The sequence below is a fragment of the Cervus canadensis genome, chromosome 22, assembly GCF_019320065.1.
Source record: "Cervus canadensis isolate Bull #8, Minnesota chromosome 22, ASM1932006v1, whole genome shotgun sequence".
Lineage (NCBI taxonomy): Eukaryota > Metazoa > Chordata > Mammalia > Artiodactyla > Cervidae > Cervus > Cervus canadensis.
The window spans coordinates 24,014,494-24,037,884 of NC_057407.1; the positions used below are offsets into that span (position 1 = coordinate 24,014,494).

Genomic DNA, 23,391 nt, shown 5'->3' on the forward strand with positions numbered 1-23,391 from the left:
TGCAATCCTCTAATTTCACAGATGGAAAAAATGGAGGTCCAGCAAGATAAAATGACTTGCCCAAAATCATGCAATTTGTTTGTGGTAGAAGTAGTGATGCATTAAGATCTCATGACAGCCAACACCAGTATTTTTTACCCATCAACCAGAGGAATCTAATAAGCTCTATTTTATTTCTTCTGATGTCTTTTTTTTTTAATTGATTTTTATAACTGGCTTTGATTATGATGCTATCATGAATGTATTCAAAGTGTCATGACCTGCAGGTCAACCTTACACACAAACTCCTGTTTAAGTTTTTACTAGAGGAGGTCAATATGGCCCCACAAACTCCTTTCCAACAGGGAGAAGACCAGAAAGCAAATATCGTTATGCTAAAATTATCAAACCATTGAATCATCAAATAGAATGTACTTACATTAGAGCATCAATCTATACATAAAATAGAACACAGCACAAAACACAAACTTGGTACAGACAGATCAAGGAAGATTATGATGAACAAAACTGCTTCAAGCTAAACCAAGAGAACTAAAGGTGCTCTCACCATTCTGAATTTAACATTTTTACCCTTACAACTGTCATGAGACCTGAGACACAATGACATACATTTCAACTCTCTTCCACTTAGGAGCTATGTGACTGGAGCCAGTTACTTAAACTCTCATGGCTCCAGATTCTGCTTCTATAAACAGGAGATAGAAATATCTGACTCACAGGGTTTTTTCATGAAGCATTAGAGAGACATTATTGACAATGCCCAGTAGAGTGTCCAGTCCATGGCATTTGGCACTGACTCTCCCAATCCAGGTATACCCAAGATACTCATGTTCTGAAAAGTGAGTAATTATCTGCTATGCAGCAGTTCTTTTCTAATTGGGCTCTTGTTTTGTTTTGTTTTAATGATTTTCCAAATTAAATAGAGAGCAAGAAGAATCTGGTTTAGATTACAGAGTCACCACAAAATAGCTGAGGCTGTAGATGTGACCTATTTTTAAGCTGCCACAGCATAATTGGGAATATTTTCTTTGCCTTGGGAAGAAGCCAGAGTTGGAAGCTTCCTTTCTGCTTTGTGGGTCAGACCAACCAAGGCAGACTATTTGACAATTCTGAGGCCCTGACCCAAGCCTAGGAGCTTCCTCCACCTTCCTGGGCCCCTCCCCAGAAGGCTTGTTCAGCACACGGCCCAGCATCATTGAAATGTCCTCTACTTACAATTAAAGCTCCAACCAAGGTGATCATCAGTGTGTTTATAATGCCATTGCAGCAACCTCTAATGCCATCTGTCGGTGGTGGGTAGAGATGAGATGCTCCTGGTCTAGAGTATGGTTTTCTTGAATTCTAGGATTTATGACAGATCATCCCTTAAGATGGCCACTAACTCACCTTACAAGAAATACTAAATGAAGTTCATTAGGCTGAAAGAAAGCATTCAAATCCACACCAAAAAATAAAGTACACACCAGTTAAGGTAATTATGTAATTATAAAAGATGGTACAAATTCTTGTTTCTTTTACTTTCTTTTCTTAACTAATTTAAAAGGCAACTGTACCAAAAATACATACATAATTGTATTGCTAGGTCTATAATATATAGAAGTATAAAGGGTCTGAAAGTAAAGAAAATCAGTGAATCAAAAGACAAGTCAATAACAATGCCTCCTTCCCTGTACACACACGCCGTTCCTCCCATCAAGAGATGGGAGTCTTATTTCTCTTCTCTTTGAATGTGGAATGCCTTGTAACTTGCACTGACTAAACAAATGTAGCAGAAATGGTCATCAAAGAGGCTATCTTGCTACACAAGTCTGGCCTAGCTTGCTGTGACAGAGGCCCCAAGGAAAGTCCTAGAGGAAGAGAGGACACAAGGTGAAGAACAAGGGCTTCCCCATGTTAGCCAACACTGAAACCTTCAACATGTGAGACAAGATGGTGAAGTCTTACAGCCCAACCCAGCCACCAGGTGAATGAAACTTCATGAGGTCTCCCAGCCAACACCATGTGGAGCAAAAGAACCATGCAGCCCACTGACAGAGTTGTAAGAAAAAACACAGGGTTGTGTTAAGCCACTAAGTGATAACTGAAAACAGTTTTGGGGTTTAGAGCTCTTAAGTAGAGAAACTGAGTATATAGTACATTTTGACTGAAGCTCAATCTCATTCGTCTATAACACTGAAGACAGAAGACACCTGATCTTCTGGTCCTAGGGTTTTCAACCTCCCATAGATGAAACTAGATGAAAGCTGAGCTTCTCTGCTTGCAGTAGAGCTGGTAGTGGGAAGACACCCAGAAACCCACCTCTTCAGCCTCTCTGCCTCTCAGAGATTTCTCACTGCCAAAATTTTGAGTGACCAAACATCATTAACACCATTTGAAGATCTGTAATTTAACACTGTGATTTTATAGACAACACACAGAAGAAAGGGGGTTACTCATGTCAAGTTACTAGCTGACTTGTAATCAGAGTCAGGTCTCCAGAGGCTTACTTTAGTATGTCATGCTCAACACCATGGTTTTCCTGAAAACTACTTCATCTTGTGCTCACTATGGGGACATTTCTCACTATGACAGGCTAGATAGAGAGCAGAGTTATGACACAGACTCCGGAGCCACATTCCCTTTCTAGCTTTGTGACCTTGACTTCTCCCAGCAGCAGAGACCAAAACTGAGTTCCCAATATGGCACCATTCCCTGGGCACATGTTGATTACATTGGACCACTTCCATCATGGAAGGGGCAGCATTTTGCTCTTACTGGAACAGAAACTTAATCTAAATATGAATTCGCCTTCCCAGCAGTCAAAAATTCTGCCAAAACCACCATTGGTGGGCTTACAGCATGCCTCATCCACATTCATGCCATTCCACACAGCACTGCTCTGACCAAGGAACTTGCTTCATAGCGAATGAACTGGCTATGGATCCACACTTGTGAAATTTACTTGTCCTGCCATGTTCCCCACCATCCTGAAGTGGGTGGCTTGACAGACTGGTGGAATGATCTGATGTCTCAGTCACAGTGTCATTTAAGTGGCAATCTCTGCAGGGCAGGGGCAAGATTCTCCAAGAAGCTATATATGCTCTGATTCAGTGCCCCATAGCCAACATTTCTCCCACAGTCAAGAAATTGATGGATCCAGGAATCAAAAGGGACTTCACTAGGAAATAGCTCTAATGATCCACTAACAAATTTTGCTTCTTACTCCTGGAAGCTTTCTTCTGCAAATCTACAGATCTTAGTTCCAAAGGAATCCTTTACCAGAAGCCATGGCAGTGATTCCATTGAACAGAAAGTTAAGATTGCCACCCAACCACTTTGCACTCCTCATGATTCTGAATTAGCAGGCAAAGAAGAGAGTTATCACACTGGCTAGAGTGACTGATTCTGATTATCAAGGGGAAACTGAATGACTACTCCCACTGGAGGTAAAGAAGAGTACATCTGAAATACAGAAGGGCTCTTAGGGTGTCTCTTGGTATGTACTCTTTGCTTTGTGGTTAAAATCAATAGAAAATCACAACAACTTAATTGAAGTGGGGCTACTTAGGGCCAAGAATCTTCAGGAATGAAGGTTTGGGTCAGATCACCAGGTAAAGGTGAGGACAGAGAAGTACCTGTTCTTTGTCCAGAGGTGAGGACAAAAAACAGGCAGTAGAGGAAAGTAGTTATAAACACCAGCAAAGATCATGAGATCGGTTTCAGAAACAAGTTGTTGTCATCAGTGTTTTCTTATTTTGTTACAAATGTGAATCTGTGTGTATTAAGCAAATATCTTTCTCTTCCCTCTCTTATTTCCTTAACTAATTGTTTTGGAAACAGAAGTCCATGTGCCCAATGGACAGTGAGGCCAAACTATACCAAAATAGCAGAGTATGGAAGAAAGTTTTATTGAGGGCTGTGGAAGGAGATGGGTGTTTCATGCCTTTAAGACCCCAAACTCCTTGTAAGCTTTCAGCAAAGCCCTTTCCTAGGAATGGTGAGGGAGGGACATGGTGAGTTGTTGCAAACTTCTTGGTGTCAGAGGTCTTGTTCTTCAGGTCAGGTCATGGTCAGGTAATGATGTTCGAACAAATCTCCACCAAACAGATTGTTACTCTCTATTCTGACAAGAAAGTGCAAGGTCCTCAGGCACAGCTTTCACCCTCTGAGGTCCAGGTCCTGACTGAGAGGAGGCAGGTCTCAGTTGGTAGCTTCTCAGGGTCACTTCCACCCAGCTGTCATTGCTGAGGGAGCCAGGCGTCCAAGAGGCAGCTGGCCCTCAGGCTCCTCAGGCGGCCGACACAGAGTGGGCAGGTTCCTCAGACCGCATTATACGCAGATGGCTGCTGTCATTAGGTTGCCAAGTTGGGGATGGGAGAGAGATTCACTGCCACTTCAAGACCTGGAACTGGCCAGTGAGCAGCCATGGCGAGGGCTCTGGAGCCCTGCAGGTTCCAGCCTGTTCCCTGGGGGCCTCAGCTCACCTACTGGCACGGCTGAGGGAGCTGAAGAGCCCTGAGAGAAAGCCAGGATCCAACTCTTACCTCACTCTCCGCCTGAGGACCACCACTCCACTGAGTGAATAGCCACTAAGGGTCGCCTTTTGATAGCTGGTCACTTGGGGGAGGGGCCCACTGCAGCACCAACCAATAGCTGAGCAGATCCACTAACGGTCATCCTTTGACAGTTGCTCACTTGGGGGAGGGGCCCACTGCAGCACCAACCAATAGCTGAGCAGGCCCACTAACGGTCCTCCTTTGACAGTTGCTCACTTGGGGGAGGGACCCACTGCAGCACCAACCAATAGCTGAGCAGGTCCACTAACAGTCCTCCTTTGACAGACATGCTTTTCTCTCCCCACTCCTTCTCCCTCTCCCTCTTTCCAATAGGAAAAAACATTTATTGATTGTTTGTCTAACTCCTATGGGTTCTGTTTCACTGGAGCACTCTGACTGATAGAAACACTACACAAGCATGTACTATTACCATGTATTATTACCATGTACCTCATTTGTTCAGTTCAGTTGCTCAGTCATGTCCGACTCTTTGTGAACCCACGGACTGCAGCACGCCAGGCTTCCCTGTCCATCACCAGCTCCCGGAGGTTGCTCAAAGTCATGTCCATTGAGTCAGCGATGCCATTCAACTACCTCATCCTCTGTCATCTCCTTCTCCTCCTGCCTTCAAATCTTTCCCAGCATCAGGATCTTTTCCAGTGAGTCAGTTCCTCACATCAGGTGGCCAGAGTACTGGAGTTTCAGCTTCAGCATCAGTCCTTCCAATGAATATTCACGACTGATTTCCTTTAGGTTTGACTGGTTGGATCTCCTTGCAGTCCAAGGGACTCTCAAGAGTCTTCTCCAACACCATCGTTCAAAAGCATCAATTCTTTGGCGCTCAGCTTTCTCTGTATTCCATCCAACTCTCACATCCATACATAACTACTGGAAAAACTATATCTTTAACTAGACAGACCTTTGTTAGCAAAGTACTGTCTCTGCTTTTGAATATGCTGTCTAGGTTGGTCATAGATTTTCTTCCAAGGAGCAAGTGTCTTTTACTTTCATGGCTGCAGTCACCATCTGGAGTGATTTGGAGCCCAAGAATATAAAGTCTCTCACTGTTTCCGTTATTTCCCCATCTATTTGCCATGAAGTAATGGGACCAGATGCCATGATCTTAGTTTTTCGAATGTTGAGTTTTAAGCCAACTTTTCACTCTCCTCTTTCACTTTTATCAAGAGGCACTTTAGTTCCTCTTCACTTTCTGCCATAAGGGTGGTATCAACTGAGTATCTGAGGCTATTGATATTTCTCCCAACAATCTTGAGTCTAGCTTGTTCTTCATCCAGTCCAGCATTTCTCATGATGTACTCTGCATATAAGTTAAATAAGCAGGGTGAGAACATACAGCCTTGACCTACTCCTTTCCCAATTTGGAATCAGTCTGTTGTTCCATGTCCGCTTCTAACTGTTACTTCCTGACCTGCATACAGATTTCTCAGGAGGCAGGTCAGGTGGTCTGGTATTCCCATCTCTTCAAGAATTTTCCACAGTTTGTTGTGATCTACACAATCAAAGGCTTTGGCCTTTGTATCTTTGCATGACATCTCAATTTTCCTTTGAACGATGACATCAATTTCTACTCATAGAACACTGTAAATCACATTATAGGTATGATTCTCCCTTAACTAAAATGTTAAGACTTTAAGGGCAAAAACTGTTTGCATTAATCTTTATATTCCCTTAACAAATTACAGATGATCAATAAATATTTGAATGAATAAATGAATGGATGGATGAAACAATTCTGCCCTAAAGCATCCAAAATATCAACTTGTTCTTAGCTCATGTCACATTAGTCTGATCAGTTCTGTCAATGGAACTGATAGCTAACCTGAGGTTATGCTAAAAGAGAGATTAGAAGCAACTATTTCAGGGATGAGTCACTTACAGACTCATTAACAGTTTTGTCACTTTAGCTCACACTGATTAGCTCAAATTTCCCCAAAGTTCTTAATCATAATACAGAAAGAATTTCTTCCAGTTACTATAGTCTCAGCTGTCCTCAGGCTGAAGCTGCTTAAGAACTAGGAGGGCAAGAAATATGAACAGCTCTTAAGATTTCATGAGTTCTCAAAACTAAAGGGCCAGAAAGAAGACAGAGCCCAATAAACTTCAGTCCATCATTCTTTTTTAACTTGACACTGTGGAAACCACGTGGTGAACACTTAACTGGGTTACCCATTGTTAGTAGCAAGTTCTGTCTTCCAATTTTAGCATATGTATTAAATCAGTACAGACCAGAAGACAAGCAGTATATCCAGAATAATCAACATATAGTTGGGCTATATGAGAACAATTGCTGGAATTTCAACAGAAATAGTCTTTTAATTATCATTATAATTAATAATAATAATATAGGTAATTCTCTAGCCAGCTAGAATGAAATCACTCAACACTGAAATTGACACATAATCTCAGTTAGAATTATAGGATCAACTTCTTAGCTGCTTGGGAATCTGACAGTTTTCTTACCACTTTCAGGAAATGAGCTTGAGGATTTAAAAATTCGGTTCATAATGAGTCATAGAATTCCAGAGTCTCAAAAGGTCAAAACCAAGAAAAGCATCTATATTCAATTTCTTTATAAGACATTGATATGTATAAACATGAAAATGTTGAAAATATACTGTCAGTGAAAACAATAAACTGCAAAACAATATATATAATATCAATTTTTATAAATTTGCTGACATTGATGTTTAGTTGCTAAGTCATGTTTGAATCTTTTGTGACCCCATGGACTATGCCCGAGAGGCTCCTCTGCCCATAAGATATCCCAGGCAAGAATACTGGAGTGGGTTGCCATTTCCTTTTCCAGGGCATCTTCCCAACCCAGGGATCAAACCCACATCTCCTGCATTGGCAGGCAGATTCTTTACCACTGGACCACCAGAGAAGCCCTTATAAATATAATGAACACCAAAAAAATATACCTTTTCTGGAAAAAACTATGTTCTAAAAAATAAAAATAGATAGAAATATTCTGGATAAATCCAGAAGAATTTAAAAATACTAATAGTTATTATTTTTGAGGGAAAAAGTTATACAGTGATTACAATAAGAGCTCACCTTATTTCCCCTTTCTGTATATATGCTGCTTAAAATGTGACTTTGCAACCAAAATATGGAGTCAATTTCTCCTCTCCTTAAATCTTGGCTAGCCATGAGTCTGCTTTGGCCAATGGAAGAAGCAGGAAAAAAGGAATGTCATTTACAAATCCAGGCCTCAAAAAGCTTCCACTTGCTCTTGTAGGGCCCTGCTCAGCCACCATGAGAACCAGTCTGCTGGTGATAAAAAAGGCACAGCCCAGACACCTCCATTGCTCCAACTGATAGCCAGCTCCATCAGATTTACAAATGAGGCTATCCTAAACCAGTTACTGTAGCCAATATACTTGCTAACCACAGACAGATAAGCAAGTTCAGGTATGATCTACTAAGCTTGGACCAGATCAGCAGAACCACCCAACAAATATTTAAAGTCGTGAGCAATATAAACACTTACTATTTCAAGCCACTGGGTTCAGGTGAGATTTGTTATATAGTAATAGTTAACTGATATCTTGGTTGTTCAGATGGTAAAGAATATGCCTGCAATGCAGGAGATCTGGGTTCGATCCCTGGGTGGGGAAGATCCCCTGGAGATGGGAATGGTTACCTACTCCAGTATTCTTGCTTGGAAGAAGGAGCCTGGCAGACTACAGTCCATGCGATTCTGAAGAGTTGGACATAACTGAGTGACTAACACATAATGGTTAAGTGAATACAACCTGATAATCCTTTCCTACAATGTTATAATTTTACAATCAGAAAAATGTATTGCTTTCTAAAGCAAAATAAAAAAATTTAAAGTATCTCACCTTCTAAAGAGAAGAAAACTAAAGCCCTCAAGGAGTATTGCCCAATTGGCAAGAACTCTGGCTGCAAGTGGCAAAAATCTGACTCAGAATTTCAGCAAATCAGCTAACTTACTGATTCACAGGATTCTGAGGCCTTCAGTTTCAGTAACAGCTGAATTTAGGTGATCAAAATATTTGTCTGAATATATTTTTCTCCTTTTTATATCTTCATTTCCTCTACTACTAGTAGAAGTAGTAGAAATTATCTTTCACTCTCAGACAGGTAATTCCAACAGTGAGAAGATGGGGGACTGGAGGGTTAGCAGCCTCCCAGGCAAAACAGAATTCTCCTTTCCCAGAAATTCTGGCAAATTTCAGGATTCACTTTAACTGGCCCAGTTTGGGTCACATGCCCATCTCTCAAGCAATCACTGCTGTCCTTATCAGCCAGGCCTGTTCACATCACATACCTCATTCACAGGTTTGCACTGAATGGAAAAGGACAGTTATTCAAAGGAAAATTGAGGCACCACCGCTCTAAAAAGAGTAAAGTGGGAGTTTGGCAGGGGGAAAAAAAAAAAAACAGGCTTCTAATACATAAAAGCATATAACTGATAAATGACCAGAGTGAAAAAGTGAAGTCAAAGTGTTAGTCACTAAGTCATGTCAGACTCAGCAACCCCAAAAATTGTAGCCCGCCAGGCTTCTCTGTCCATGGAATTCTCCAGGGAAGAATACTGGAGTGAGTAGCCATTCTCTTCCCCAGGGGATCTTCCCAACCCAGGGACGGAACCCAGGTTTCTCATATTGCAGGTGGATTCTTTGCCATTTGACCCACCAGGGAAAACCAGTAAGTGACCAAGTTGGGACTAACCCCCAGGTCTTCTGACTCCCACTACAGCACTGGAAAACAACATTCCATACCCTGGAATATGGTCTATTCATCTCTGCCTTTACGCTCTTCCTCTATCTGCCAAGAAGTGTTTAAAAAAAAAAAGAAAGAAAGAAACATTCTGCTGTGTGAAAACTCATGACAAAATGCTGTTTTCACAAGTTAAAATGAAGCAGCCATCATCCATTTTAGGGAAGCAACAAAATTGCATTCCTTCCTTCCATAACTATCTTATGGCCACCAACCACTATGTGCCTTAATCTGTTCTACGACTCTATCAGTAATTTAATGAAAAGCAATACATACATTCTAAAAGGAGGCTAAGTTTAATTATCACAACCAATCAGTTTTTCAAACTCTCCCAAGTAAAGCGTAAAAGATACCTTCTCACAGCAGAAACATAGGGAGGCCATTGCTTGATACATGGGATAAAATGGGTCTGTGAAAATAAAATCCTGAAAGGAACTTTTACTATACTTAAGTAACCTCATGCTTTTCTGCTACAGTTTCAAAATACTGACATATTATCACATTTGCCATAACCTCTGATGGCAAAGCCTCCTAGCTCACTGTATAGAAAAAGAAAATTAAGACCCAGAGGAAGAAATCAGCATGTTACAGTTTCATTGTTTGACTAGATATGTCTGATCACCCAGGAGTGGAAAGGATTTTGACCTGCAAAGTGGAAGGCAGAGACACTTTTTTCTTCCACAAACTTTGACGTCACAAAGACAAAACCCGAACATACTGGAGAACATTTGATATTCTCACCATCCTCAAATAAAACATCCTCCTTGTCTGATTCATTTGGTACTTAATCATGGACTGCCTTGTGATGCTTCTTTCCCTGGTTATTTTGAACTAGGAATTAAATCTTTATACTTAACATGTCTTATGTTTGCTTTGTCTCCCAGTTAGATACCGTGACTTGAGGACAGGGACTCTTTGATAAGCCAGTGAAGACCAGCTCCCTTTCTGCCATTTCCAGTCAAGTAGTACTAACTGGTAGAATGTTTGGAAGTTTAATGTCAGGGCTCTATGGGAAAGAGGGCTGAAGTCATTGGTCATGCCTGCCATGGGCCTCATAGGGCAGGAGTGGGTGACCTCAAGTTAACTGCCTTGTCCCCCCATCAACCCAGCCCCCAGCTCCCCTTTCATTTGACACAAGAGCTTCATGTTTTTCATGAAACACCAATCTATTTTCTTTATCCAGGATTCTAATCTTTGTATGGGTATAGATCAATAAAAGTTAGATCGCTACCTAATATATATGCAGGCAATTGTTTTAAAATAAATTTATTTTGTTTTCCTGTCAGAATGTTATCATGTACTTTGTGTAGCAAATATATAAAATGAAGGGGAAATGACAATAATTGTAATAAGATAAAGAAAAATGACTTTAATTACATCAACCAAAGATAACCACTGATGATATTTTTAGGGTGTCCCTTGCTAACCAATTTATTTTTCTATTTGGATATACCAAATTTGGTCTATGCCAGTATATATTTTTTAATTGTTTGTATCACTTAACACTATATTCTAAACATTTTAAAGTTATCATTCTGGGAGGGAGGAGCAAGAGGGAGGGGACATATGTATACCTATGGTGGATTCATGTTGATGTGTGGCAAAAACCAATACAATATTGTAAAGCAGTTATCTTTCAATTAAAAATAAATAATTTTTTAAGTCATTATTCTTTCCCCAAAATGTGTTTACTCTCTAATATTCCCTTACATGGATTCCCATGTGTTGATTTTCAACTTAACTGAGCATTTATTTCTATTAAATGATATTGGCTTTGATAATTTAGATAGAATTTTCTTAACAGCAGTGGAGCTTATTACTGTGCCATTACAGTAAATAAAGTATTCTCAGGGGTTCTGCTTCCAAAGTGGAAAAATATTCTGGATTCAAACCCAACCAAGCTATGAGTTCACCTGGTTTATTCAGTGTTAGAAACACTAATGATCTGATAATGAGAGGAGAATAATAGTTAAGTTACGTGTATCTATTGGAATATAATCTGGAAGCAGATTCTATCTTTTTTGTTTTCTTACTGAATTAAGAATTTACACTAATTCCATCTGGTTATCTTTTTTCCTCTCCTTAATTATTTCTAGAGTCTTCACATCCTTAGAGCCAGAGGGGAAAGAATCATCTTATCAGCAGAGAATCTCATTAACCTCATGGCAAGTAACACAGTCTGCATTTCATTCAGGGAACATTCTACAGAAGCTGTCCTTAGGGATTACAGCAGGCAGAAAGAAGAGTCAGCAAGAGCTAGAACACTCTAGCAATCATCCTAGGTAGGTCATTCGTAGGCATCCTTACTGTTGCATAGACTTGAAACCTTACGCCTATTTAGCTTTTATAAGTTATTTAATGTTAATCTACATAAGACGTTCTTAAATGTGCATCACAACCATCTAGAGGTTTGTTAAAAATTCACATTCCCATGATTCAGCCCAAACCTACTAAATTAGAATCCTGGAATTTAGAAGAGGGATATGGGAGAATCTGTAGTGTCACAAGTTCTCTATGTGATGCTGATGCAACCAGTGGGGAACCACAGCCACAAAACAAGCAAAATCTCAGTCAATAACTCGTTATTTTGTCTGCTTGATTCAGTGTCAAACAAACTGAATAAATTGAATACTTATCTTAATGAAATAAATGTTCCCTCAATCAAGCCATCTGATATATATTAAGCATAAATATTGTGCTCATCTGTGTCCTCAACCAATGGTTTGCCATTCTTTCATAATCAAACCATAGGACTCTGATAACTAGTCCCCCATAAACACCCCCAAAATTTCTATAACATCCTCGAGAGCCAATTTGCACATCGAGCAGACAAAAAAATAACTAGGATTATCGCCCTGTTTATATAATTCCAGCAAAGAGCAAGGACAACTGACATTTCAGTTGGTCTAAATGGCTTTAGGATGGGGAAATATACCTTGTCTGGTTGACATTTTGAAATACTAAAAACACCCAAGGCTTCTCATCCATTATTCCCTACTCATTCATCCCTGGCTGGGCTTCAGTTTGCTAGGAAAGTATATATCTTAGGATACTCACAGAGTGATAAGGAGAACAGAATTTATTTCAAATAACAAGGGAGGAATAAAAGACACTGTGTAATCAAGAGCTACACTGTGAAGAAAAGATCCTGAGTACCAGAGGAATTTGGTGAAGAAAAAAACTATACAAGATTTGGTCTCTATAATTACATTAGCCTTGCAGATGGCAACTTGCCTACAACTGAGTAGTTTCTCATGATCTTTATTTTAAATGTCTCATTATATTACCATCCCTGGAGCCTGGATGGGTTAACTGTTTTCGTCAGTTGATATATCTGGGGAGCTTTCTTGAAAGCCTAGTTTGTACCATAAAGCAATCAGGTAAATCCCTCAACATAAAATAAATTTAAAGAAGCAATTATACTTCACCCTCTCCTTCTGTCTGTGGCAAAATAATTTTTCACCCCAACGACTGGATTGTAAATTGCCAAAAACCCATCACTTTCAGAAAGTTTGTCATATATAATAAAAAGGAAACTTTGATCACTTGTAGCTAGCTTCATTTTACTACACTACTGTAAAAGAATTTTTGTCTTAATGTAAAGGAAGTATTAGCATTTAGAAAACAAACCCTACTGAACACAGTTTTGGATATAAACATTTTATTTTTTTTATTTTTTTAAACATATTTTAAAATTAAATTTAACTTCAGAATACCTTTGTTACAAGAAAAATAACTTCTATGCTTGTAATTCTACCAATCAGAGAGAAACACTGTTAACATTTTGGTATATAACATTCCAAACCTTTATGTATCTCTGTCTCTGTCTGTCTCTCTCTCTCTCTCTCACACACACACACACACAGAGATTTGTATTATACATATGAAAAATATTTTAGAGAAATATTATAAAATTACATATAAGATACTTTTATAAATAAGGCGGTATGCCATACATCTGTTTTGTAAGCTGTTCTTCTTACTCTACCTGTGAATATATTTTCCTTTATCCAAAATATTCATCTATGTTATTTCTAATCAATAATTTGAATTCTATTATACAGATATACAAAAATATATTCAATTACACATTGGCAGACATTCCAATTTTTTCAAATTGTTTGCTATTAAATAATTACAATCATGAACAACAAGAAAATATTTTTACCAGTGATTAAATTTTCAGAATGAATTTCTAGACCTGGAATTTGGTGATCACGAATATTCTAGTGATACACATAATACCAAGTTTTCCTGGCCCCAGCCCAGCCCACAACCATTTGCCCAAGGTGTCAGCATGAGAGAAGAGTAACTCTAAGGCAAACCAACCTTTCTAAATAACATGAATCTCCTGTCCTAGCCTACACTGCAGTGCTCAACATATCACTGAGCTGAAGTGTCTCCTCCCCATCACCTGTCCAGTAGGGGAAGACCAATAAGGCAAAGGGGATAGAAACCCCACAAGGCACATTCCACTCACTCATTCCAGAAGCATGTGTTAAACACTCAGTTTATGCCAGGTACTGTGAATGGAGCTAGCGATTCAAAGTTTACCAACCAGCATTTTGAACAGAGATAATCACAGATTCATAGATAATCCTGGAAGGATGTGATAACGTGCTATGTGTCATGTGCCAGGTGCCCTGAAAACACAAAGGACAAGGTAACAGGCTCTACCTGAGAGGTCAGAATCACACATCATAGAGAAGGTCAACAACCCCGAGCCTAAAGAAAGCCACACTTTTTTCAGGTAAGCAAGTAGACAGGAGAAGGACATCATAGTTAGAGGGAACAGACGTCAAAGGCTCAGAGGCCGATGTGAAAGGGAAGTTCTGGGAAACAGCAAGAAAATTATGGATACAGTGAGAAAGCACAAACCCCCAGAAACACTAGGATGTGAGGAGGGGAACATGGCCTAGGTTAGCCCTCAAAGGCCTCCAAATCCCATGTAAAGGGCTCAGGACACCAAAAGATATTTAAGAAGTCTTCTTTAAAAAATGAGTTTGAGGAGGAGATTTTTCATCTTTAAAAACATGAACTCATTTGACCAGACAGTAGTTAAACCTAAGGGTTTGGAGTCACCTGGAGCTGAAGATAATACCTATCTCATATTTACTGGGCGTCAGGTACCACACTCTCACACATTATACCCTATAACAAAACCCCACATTAAGTACTGTTCTACAGACAAACTGAAGATCAGAGAAGTTCAAAAACTTGCCCACAGCTACAAAATAGTAACTAGTATATTCGAACATGAGCCACATCATTCATAATTCCTAAGCCAGCAGTTTTATCTTCTGTAAACATTTTGTCCAAACAATCCAGACAGCCTGCCTCTCCAACAACAAAAAATTCTACATCTTGACAGAAGCTATCATCAGCTTTGACACAGGCTTTTTCCAGAGCTGATGTTTCTGTATTTGGTCCCAGGGATCACTGGCTTCTTAGGCCACAGAGTGGCCCTGGCATGTTGCCATACTGGGTCTTGCAGAAGGGCAATCTCCTATTTGAAAGGTTGCATTGGGAAAAGGCTCTTCCGTAATGCTCTGACAGGAACCGCTGCAACTGAGTGCCACTGCCTGGCAGTGTGTCTGAGGCTAGTGATGGACAGAAGGGGAGAGTGACATTTATTAAATCAGGTCGTATCCTCCATGCGAAGGAATGAGGAGCGGGAGTAAGTAAGCGGGAGTGATTCACTGAACCTGCTTCGGCAATCTGCAAAGACTATTCCAGGCTCACAGCAGGGAAAAACAGATTTAAATCTTGCCCACAGAGCTCTCCGGGAATGAAATCCATCATATCACTGGAAGAGGACAGAGAGAAATCAGCTCTGCAGTTGTGGGCTGCGTCCAGCGACCAGTCATGGCTGTCAGTATTCAAATTTCCCCTGGACGCTTAATAAGATGCAACCAGCAATATCTGCACATGCGCACAGCACTAACCAATGAGGACATGAGGCTCCACGGGGCAGAGAGTCACTTTGATGTAGGAGAAAACAGGCTCAGTGCAGGGAAGATGAGAGGTGGGCTTGGTTCAAAGGCTATAAACTGTCAGGAGGAATAAAAGCAGGATTCTAAGAGGGAGAACACACTGCATCCATCTTCCCCCATGGTCAACCAATATCTCACTAAACTGGATGCGGGCTTGCTGGAAGTCCCAGCCCCCTGCGCAGGAGAGATGAGTCAATGCACAGAGGTATCATAGGGAGAGGGAGGCAGGAAAGGTGTAGCAACTAGTAGCCATTCCACCCTCCTGCACTAAACTATGGGTCCTAATTGTTACTGAGGCTCCGCTATGTGCCAGGCACTATGCCAAGTTCTTTGTCTGTATTCACTTTATAAAACAACACTCTGAAGTGGAAACTATTGCTATCCCTAATATACAGATAATGGTTTTTAGTAACTTCCGTGGAGTCGCCCACGTCATGAGTAGCTCTACCAGGTTTTATGTAGAGCCTTATGCCCTAACTGCTAGGCTAGATCACCTCAAGTATTTACACTTGGGTCTGCTCTCCAAGGCCACTGCTAAATTATTATTTCTCCAGACGGGATGACACCAAACCATTACTGATGTCCCAGTTCACTTCATCATATCTATCACAATGTGGACATATTTATTTCCTCTTGGCTTATTTATTATCATTCTGTTCTCCCCAATAGACTATAAGCTCCAAGAGAAAAAGGATCCTGTGTGTCACATTTACTAGTGATTCATCATCTAAAACCATGCTCAACACATGCAAAGCTTTCATTACATATCTGTTGAATGAATGGTTTGCCATTCATACTCTTGGTTTAAGTAGGAATATAGGTCATGAGCTTCTCAGAGGCAGGGCATATGTTTCATTTGTTTCCATGGCCCACTGTCTAATTCATGGCCTTGACCCAAATTGAGTATGCAATTAACGTTCAGTGCCATGTAGTATAAAACAGGTGTTTGAAAACACGTAGGGACTTCCCCAGTGGGCCAGTGGTTAAGAATCCACCTTGCAGGGTATGTTGTTTTGATCCCTGGTCAGGGAACTAAGTTATTTCAAAATAGCCCTCAAGGCAACTAAGCCTGCACACCACAACTGAATCTGAGCGCTACAATGAAAGGCCCCACATGCCCCAACTAAGACCCAAGGCAGCCAAATTTAAAGAAGGGCAGGTATATGCCCTTAGGAGCAGACAGACCTGAGCTTAATCACATGATAATTGTGTAAGCTTGAGACACTTACTTAAACAATTTGTGTCACCACTGTTGCAACATCTATAAAATGATAGAATTGTGCAGAGGATTAAATGATAAAAATCTTGGCTCCTAGTCATTTCCTAACATTACTTGCCATGTTCTTGATCTTCTGTGTCTGAGGTAATGTCAAGCAAAAAGCAGAGGCTCAAAAATATTTGCTGAATTACTGAAGGAGAAATCAGTGTTCTGGGAGATGGAGCTCCTAACAGCTTCCAGGCCATGAAGCCAAGAGCATGGAGTACAGGACTGTGGGTAGGCTGAGTCCATTAAAACTGGTCTCAGTTCTCCCAAATTCATATGCACCCAGAACCTCAGCATGTGACCTACCTGGAAATAGGATCTTCTGCTGATGTCAGTAGTTAAGAATCTAAAATAAAGATAAAAATCATCTAGAATTTAGGGTGGCCCTTTCTCTTTTAAAGAAGAAGAGAGAACACAGAGCAACCCAGAGAGCAAGGCCCTGTGCAGATGCAGAGGCAAAACCTGGAGTTATGATGCCATAAGCCAAGGAATGCCAGGAGCCACCAGAACCTGGATGAGACCAGGACTCCTCTCCAAAGCCTGTCGGCATGTAGCCCTACTGATACTTCGATTCCAGACTTCTGATCTCCAAAACTGTGAGAGAATACATTTCTGTTGTTTTAAGCTATCCAGTTTGTAGTACTTTTTAATGGCAGCCCTAGGAATCAAATATAGTAGTGAGAAAAGGTGTTAGTGGCTCAATCATATCAGACTCTTCGCAACCCCATGGAATTGTAGCCTGCCAGACTCCTCTGTCCGGGGCATCTCCCAGGCAAGAATACTGAAGTGGGTAACCATTTCCTTCTCCAGGGGATCTTCCCGATCCAGGGATCAAATCCGCATCTCCTGCACGGCAGGCAGATTCTTTACCATCAGGGCCACCAGGGAATGTAGATGCTGTTTGAGAATACAGCTTGTAGCTTAAATAAAACAACTACAAATGACCCATATTTGAAGCATTATAGGTGTACCTCTCTGGGGACAAGCTTAATGAATAAGTTTCTTAATTCACAGACAAGATGAATTAGAGAGCAAGGACCTTCTCAAAATGATTTGGCACAAGATCTCCTTAAAGAACAAGATTCAATTTAGCAAAACTTGTTTACCCACAAGTTTTCATCCCACACTTGGTGAGCAGAATAAGATACAATTATATAAACCGTTGTCCTGGAATCAACTACTGTTCTTATCTTCACCCCATAAAAAAGCTGACCTGCATATTTATTAGGCATCTCCCTTCTAATCTTGTTTTAAAGTAAACCAGTTCATTAAAGTATAACCTACATGCAGAAAGGTTTCCTGCATCCTGTGTGGCTCAGTGGATTTTTCCAAACTGTTCATACCCATGAAATCAAGAAAGAAATAGAACTTGATCAGCATTCTAGAAGTCTTTCCCCTGCCTCTCTATCAATCACTACTCCTCCTCCATAAGAGGTAGCCACCATCCTGACCTATTCTTCAGTTTGGCCTGTTTTGAATATTATATAATGGAATCACACAGTATTTATTCCATGTCAGCTTGTTTTGCAAACATCTCTGAGATTTATCCATGTTGTTGCATGCACGGTAGTTTGTAGTTTGGGATTTCTGTGTAAATATAATAATTTAATTATCAACGGTATTGTTGATAAAATTTAGGGTTTAATGGCCACAACATTGGAATAATGTTCTATGAACATTTTCCTATCTGCCTCTTGGTGTAGATATGAACATGTTTCCTTCGAGATAGTTAACACATTAGTGTTTAATTATGAAGGCATTAGATATCCACACACACTTTCAGCTTTCTAACATACAATTTTTGCCATCATAGATTTTCAGTGGCAATTTCATGGTGGTTTTCATTTGTGTTACTGTTGTAATTACAATGTTGGGCACCTTTCAAATATTTTCAAATACTGATTGTTCTCTTTGGTGAAGTGCCTATATAAGTCTTCCCATTTAACAAAAAAAAATTAGTTGCCAACTCGAACACATTTTTAGCTTAAGGTTTTCCATGTAAATATTTTACAAAGATCACATGATAAACATTTCAGCAAGCCAAGAACTATAAACAAGAGATTGAGAAGAACAGGCATTTCTGTCTTGCTATGCGGTTAGACTACATCCCTTTTTTGCTGGACAGAGGAAAGTCTTGAACAAAGATATGGGAGCTGAGTCTAGAGGCTCGAGGTCCATTTGGGGCTATAAAACTGGATATTTGGAGGCAAACATGCTGTGGAATTCCCCTGGAAGTCAGTTGGAGAACATTTAAAATCCTTCATTTCCATGTCAGCAGCCACATCTTTCCCTCTCTCTCCTATCATAAGTAATGGGAAGGCAGCACAAATGATTCAGGGTTCCTTTTCTCAGCTCAAAGGAAACTCATCCATCAGTGATTACTTTATTTTGATACATGGAGGTGAGTTTTGTTTTTGTTTTTTTTCACATGAATCCCTGCAGTGTTCTTCTATATCCTTCCTTGTACTAGTAAAAAGAATTGCTTTTCTTTCTAATTTTTACGTTGCTTTCAGGGAAAATATTTTGTTCCAGTAAGTATGACTGGTTGCTTTAGATCTGGTTTCTGTTCATATCGATGCTCTGTTCATCACTGGAATGACCAATTTGAACTATTTTGGCTTTGTTGATGGTAAAGTGATGCAATTTTCCAGAATTCAGACTGTGCAAAAAGTACCTAAAATAGTACTTTGAGTTCCCCTGAGGAGTGAAGAAAGTTTTATACTAAACAGAGAGATTACCATTCCTACTGGCATTTCAGACCTTGGGTTTAGAGTCAGCTATAGAGGAAAAACCCAGGGAAAAGATCTGAAGAATTGAAAATGCTGTCCTCAGGGATTTTTATTAGGTGAGTTCCCCACCTAATTATTTTTAAATGTTACCTTTGAGACATACCAGAACAGGCTCAATCTCAGGGGAAGCTACATGTAAATTAGGAAGGGCAAATTTTCTCCACTTAGCAAGTCTCTCCTCTTAGTGACAGACCTAAGTTTCTAAGGGCTTATACCCTGAATCTAGGGCTAGAAATCACAACCAGTGCTGGTGACAAATACCTTTGTTGGTTGTTCTTGCAAAATATATCCTAATGAAATAATAAAGGATATGCACAAAGATTTGCAGACAAGGATGGTCATATCAGCATTATTTATAATGAAAAAAGTGAAAGTGTGAAAATGTTAGTTGCTCAGTTGTGTCCAACTCTTTGCAACCCCATGGAACATAGCCTGCCAGGCTTCTTGGTCCATGGAATTCTCCAGGCAAGAATACTGGAGTGGGTTGTCATTTTCTTCTCCAGGGGATCTTCCTGACCCGGGGATTTGAACCTGGGTCTCAGGTAGATTCTCTACCGTCTGAGCCACCATGGAAGTCTGTTTATAATGGTAAGATATTGCCAATTACCTAAATATTAAAGAACAAAAGATTAGAGTTATATGTTTTTTTTTTATTTTTGCTTAAATGTGCTTTCTGTTTTTTCACAAAAAAAATCAATTTCTTATTTAAGATTTTTTAAATTAAGTAATAGTAAAAATCAAGTTAGACTACTAAAGAAAATAATAGAGGAGAGAAATTGCAAAGAAGTGTTTTGTAATCTTTGAAACAGACCTTTAGGATGGAGCTGTGTGGGATTTCCAGTCTGCAGTAATCACCTTTAGGAAAGGAGGATAATGAAATAATAGATGAGGCAGCTGGTTCCTGCACAGACTCTTGTTTGACAGAAAACAGTAACAATAGACTTGTCCTTGAGCCTAGAGATAGTTACCATTTAAGTGCTAATAGATGTCAGGCTATGTGCCAGATATAATTCTTATGTGTATCACTTAATTTGGGCAAAGACGGGGAGGGGGCGGCGGGGAAATTTGGGCAAAGACGTGATGTAGGCACATTTCACGATCAACACCTCAATCTTCCCGCAACTCCATCCTTCCGATCAACCCTAGGTTGCAGTTCCCCACTACCAACCCTCTGAGTTAGAGGTTGACTACCACCATACTTCCCTCCTGTTCTGGACCTTCTTTCCTACCCCACAGTCATGTTATACAGCAAAATCATTTATGTATTCTTCCATTCAACAGTGAGTCAAGACCTAAACCCCAGCAGGCCAACTCCAGAATCAAGCACTTCCCCTCTTTGCCCAACTAGCCTTGGCACACACACAAGCTCTGATCTTTACAGACATGAGTTCAAATCCCCACGCTGCCAGCTTCTAGCTGGATGGGATCTAGGGCAAATCACCAAGAACTCAAAGCCATGTTGCCTTCCATTATAAAAATGGGTTAACTAATGGTAACTTGTTTCATAGGGTTAATATGAGGGTTACATTAAACAAGACAGTTCAGCAAAACCCAGCATAAAATTTAGTTCAATTGATTATAATTGAACTGAAATAGTGGCCCATCAAATCAAATTCCTGAAAGAAAAATTTATTGTGTTAATTGCAACATTTGGAAAGTGTCTGAAAATGAACCATATAAATAGAGCCATTTGCTAAGTATATAAATGCTGAGTTTCTATCGAGGTCAATTTGTCCCCAGTCATCCCATATTATCATTTTATAAAGGTCTGATGGAGAGCCTTCTGTTCTGGGAAGTAAGCACCTCCTCCAGCAAACATTTCTCTGAACTGCCTTTCTCTCAGAGGTATTATCTTCTGGTCTCTGTGATTCCTCCCAACAAGATTTAAAATGAGATATTATGTTACATCATATTCAAAACATTGGCACAGTATTTGAAAGAAGGAAGGACCCTCTGAGACGATTTCTCCTGTTGCTCCTCCATCTTTAACGTGCACACAAACCAGCCTGGGGCAGAGCTGGGTTTGGACCTGATCTGCTACATTTCTAAGATGCTCCCACGTGATGTGGTGCTGCTGGTCTGGGGATCACACTGAGAGAAGCACAGCCTCAGAGTCCTCTTTCTTTAGCTTCCCCATATATCTGAGTCACTTCAAAGCTGTTAAAATACTGCTGCCTGGTTTTCACCCATAGAGATTCTAATTTCGCAGATGTAGGACGTACCCTAGGCAATGGGCGTTTTTGTTGTTAGTAACTCCACATAAAAACAAATGGTAGCACATTTATACTGAAGTTGTCACAGGTCATAAATAATGAGAATATACTATGATCTCCAGGAAAAAGAAAATATTTATGTAGACATATGGCCTAGATTGCTTTCTCTCAGGTAGAATACCACTCTAGCATGATTGCTACTTACTGGGCATTTACTAAGAAGCAAGTCCTTTGTTAGAAGGCACATATATTTCACTTGACTCTAAGATAACCTACTAGGGTAGGTATCATTATACCCATTTCACATGACACTCAAAAAATTAACCAATTGTCCAATAGTCAAACAGCTTGCAGTTAAGACAGCTTCATTTAATGGCAAATAGATGGGGAAACAATGGAAACAGTGACAGATTTTATTTTGAGGAGCTCTAAAATCACTGCAGATGGTGACTACAGCCATGAAAGTAAAAGACACTTACTTGCTCCTTGGAAGAAAAGCTACGACCAACCTAGACAGCAAATTACAAGGCAGAGACATTACTTTGCCAGCAAAGGTCCATCTAGTCAAAGCTATGGTTTTCCCAGTAGTGATGTATGGATGTGAGAGTTGGACTATAAAGAAAGCTGAGCGCCGAAGAATTGATGCTTTTGAACTGTGGTGTTGGAGAAGACCCTTGAGAGTCCCTTGGACTGCAAGGAGATCCAACCAGTCCATCCTAAAGGAAATCAGTCGTGAATATTCATTGGAAGGACTGATGTTGAAGCTGAAACTCCAATAATTTGGCCACCTGACATGAAGAACTGACTCATTGGCAAAGACCCTGATGCTGGGAAAGATGGAAGGCAGGAGGAGAAGGGGATGACAGAGGATGAGATGGTAGGATGGCATCTCCAACTCAATGGACATGAGTTTGAGTAAGCTCCAGGAGTTGGTGATGGACAGGGAGGCCTGGCATGATGCAGTCTACAGGGTCACAAAGAGTCGGACACCCATGTCCAACTCTTTATGACCCCACTGATTGTAGCCCACCAGGCTCCTCTGTGCATGGGGATTCTCCAGGCAAGAACACTGGAGTGGGTTGCCATGCCATCCTCCAAGGGAATCTTCCCAACCCAGGGACTGAACCCAGGTCTCCCGCATTGCCGGTGGATTCTTTACCATCTGAGCCATCAGGGACGCCCTAGAGTCAAAGGTGGGCTCAAAACCAAGACAGTCTGAAGGCAAGGTTTAGCAGTGTGTGTTTTTTATTTCTTTAACAGCTGTATTGAGGTGTAAATGACACACAATAAACTGTGTATAAAGGGGATGATTTGATGAGTTTTGAAATATGTCTACATCTATAAAATCATCATCACAATCTAAAAAAGTGATTCCACCTCCCTAGAAGCTTTCTCATGCTCTTGTATCATCCCTCTCTCCTGATCACTACCCTAACCCTACACAACCAGTGGTTTTTTTGTCACTATCCTTTGGGTTTCAAGAGTTATATTTAAACAGAATTATAGACTATGTACCTTCTCAGCTGCCTACTTTTACTCGGCATATAAATTTTGAGATTCATCCACATTATTGGGGGTGTCAATAGTTCCTCTTATTTTTTTTTCTAAGTGATACTCCATTTTATGAATATTCCACATTTTGTTTATCCATTCACCTGTTAATGAACACTGAATTGTTTCCAGTTTGACGTAACTACAAAAAACACTGCAAAGAGCAATCATGTAATATCTTTATGGGAATATATGTTTTCATATCTCTTGGATAAATATGCAGGAGTGGAATGACCAGGTCCTATATTAACTGCATTTAACTTTTTTGTTGTTGTT

The 23,391-nt window shown here is 40.2% G+C and overlaps 1 long non-coding RNA gene across 1 annotated transcript in view; it reads right to left on the reverse strand.

Moving 5' to 3' along the window:
• Positions 1–18,243: 18,243 nt before the first annotated feature.
• Positions 18,244–23,391, reverse strand: part of LOC122424909 — a 6,317-nt gene continuing 1,169 nt past the window's right edge. Inside the window, exons 2-3 of the long non-coding RNA XR_006264607.1 lie at positions 21,711–21,717; positions 18,244–18,255 (exon numbers count right to left, since the gene is read on the reverse strand). This is a non-coding gene — a long non-coding RNA (uncharacterized LOC122424909). The remainder of the gene's footprint in view (positions 18,256–21,710; positions 21,718–23,391) is intronic.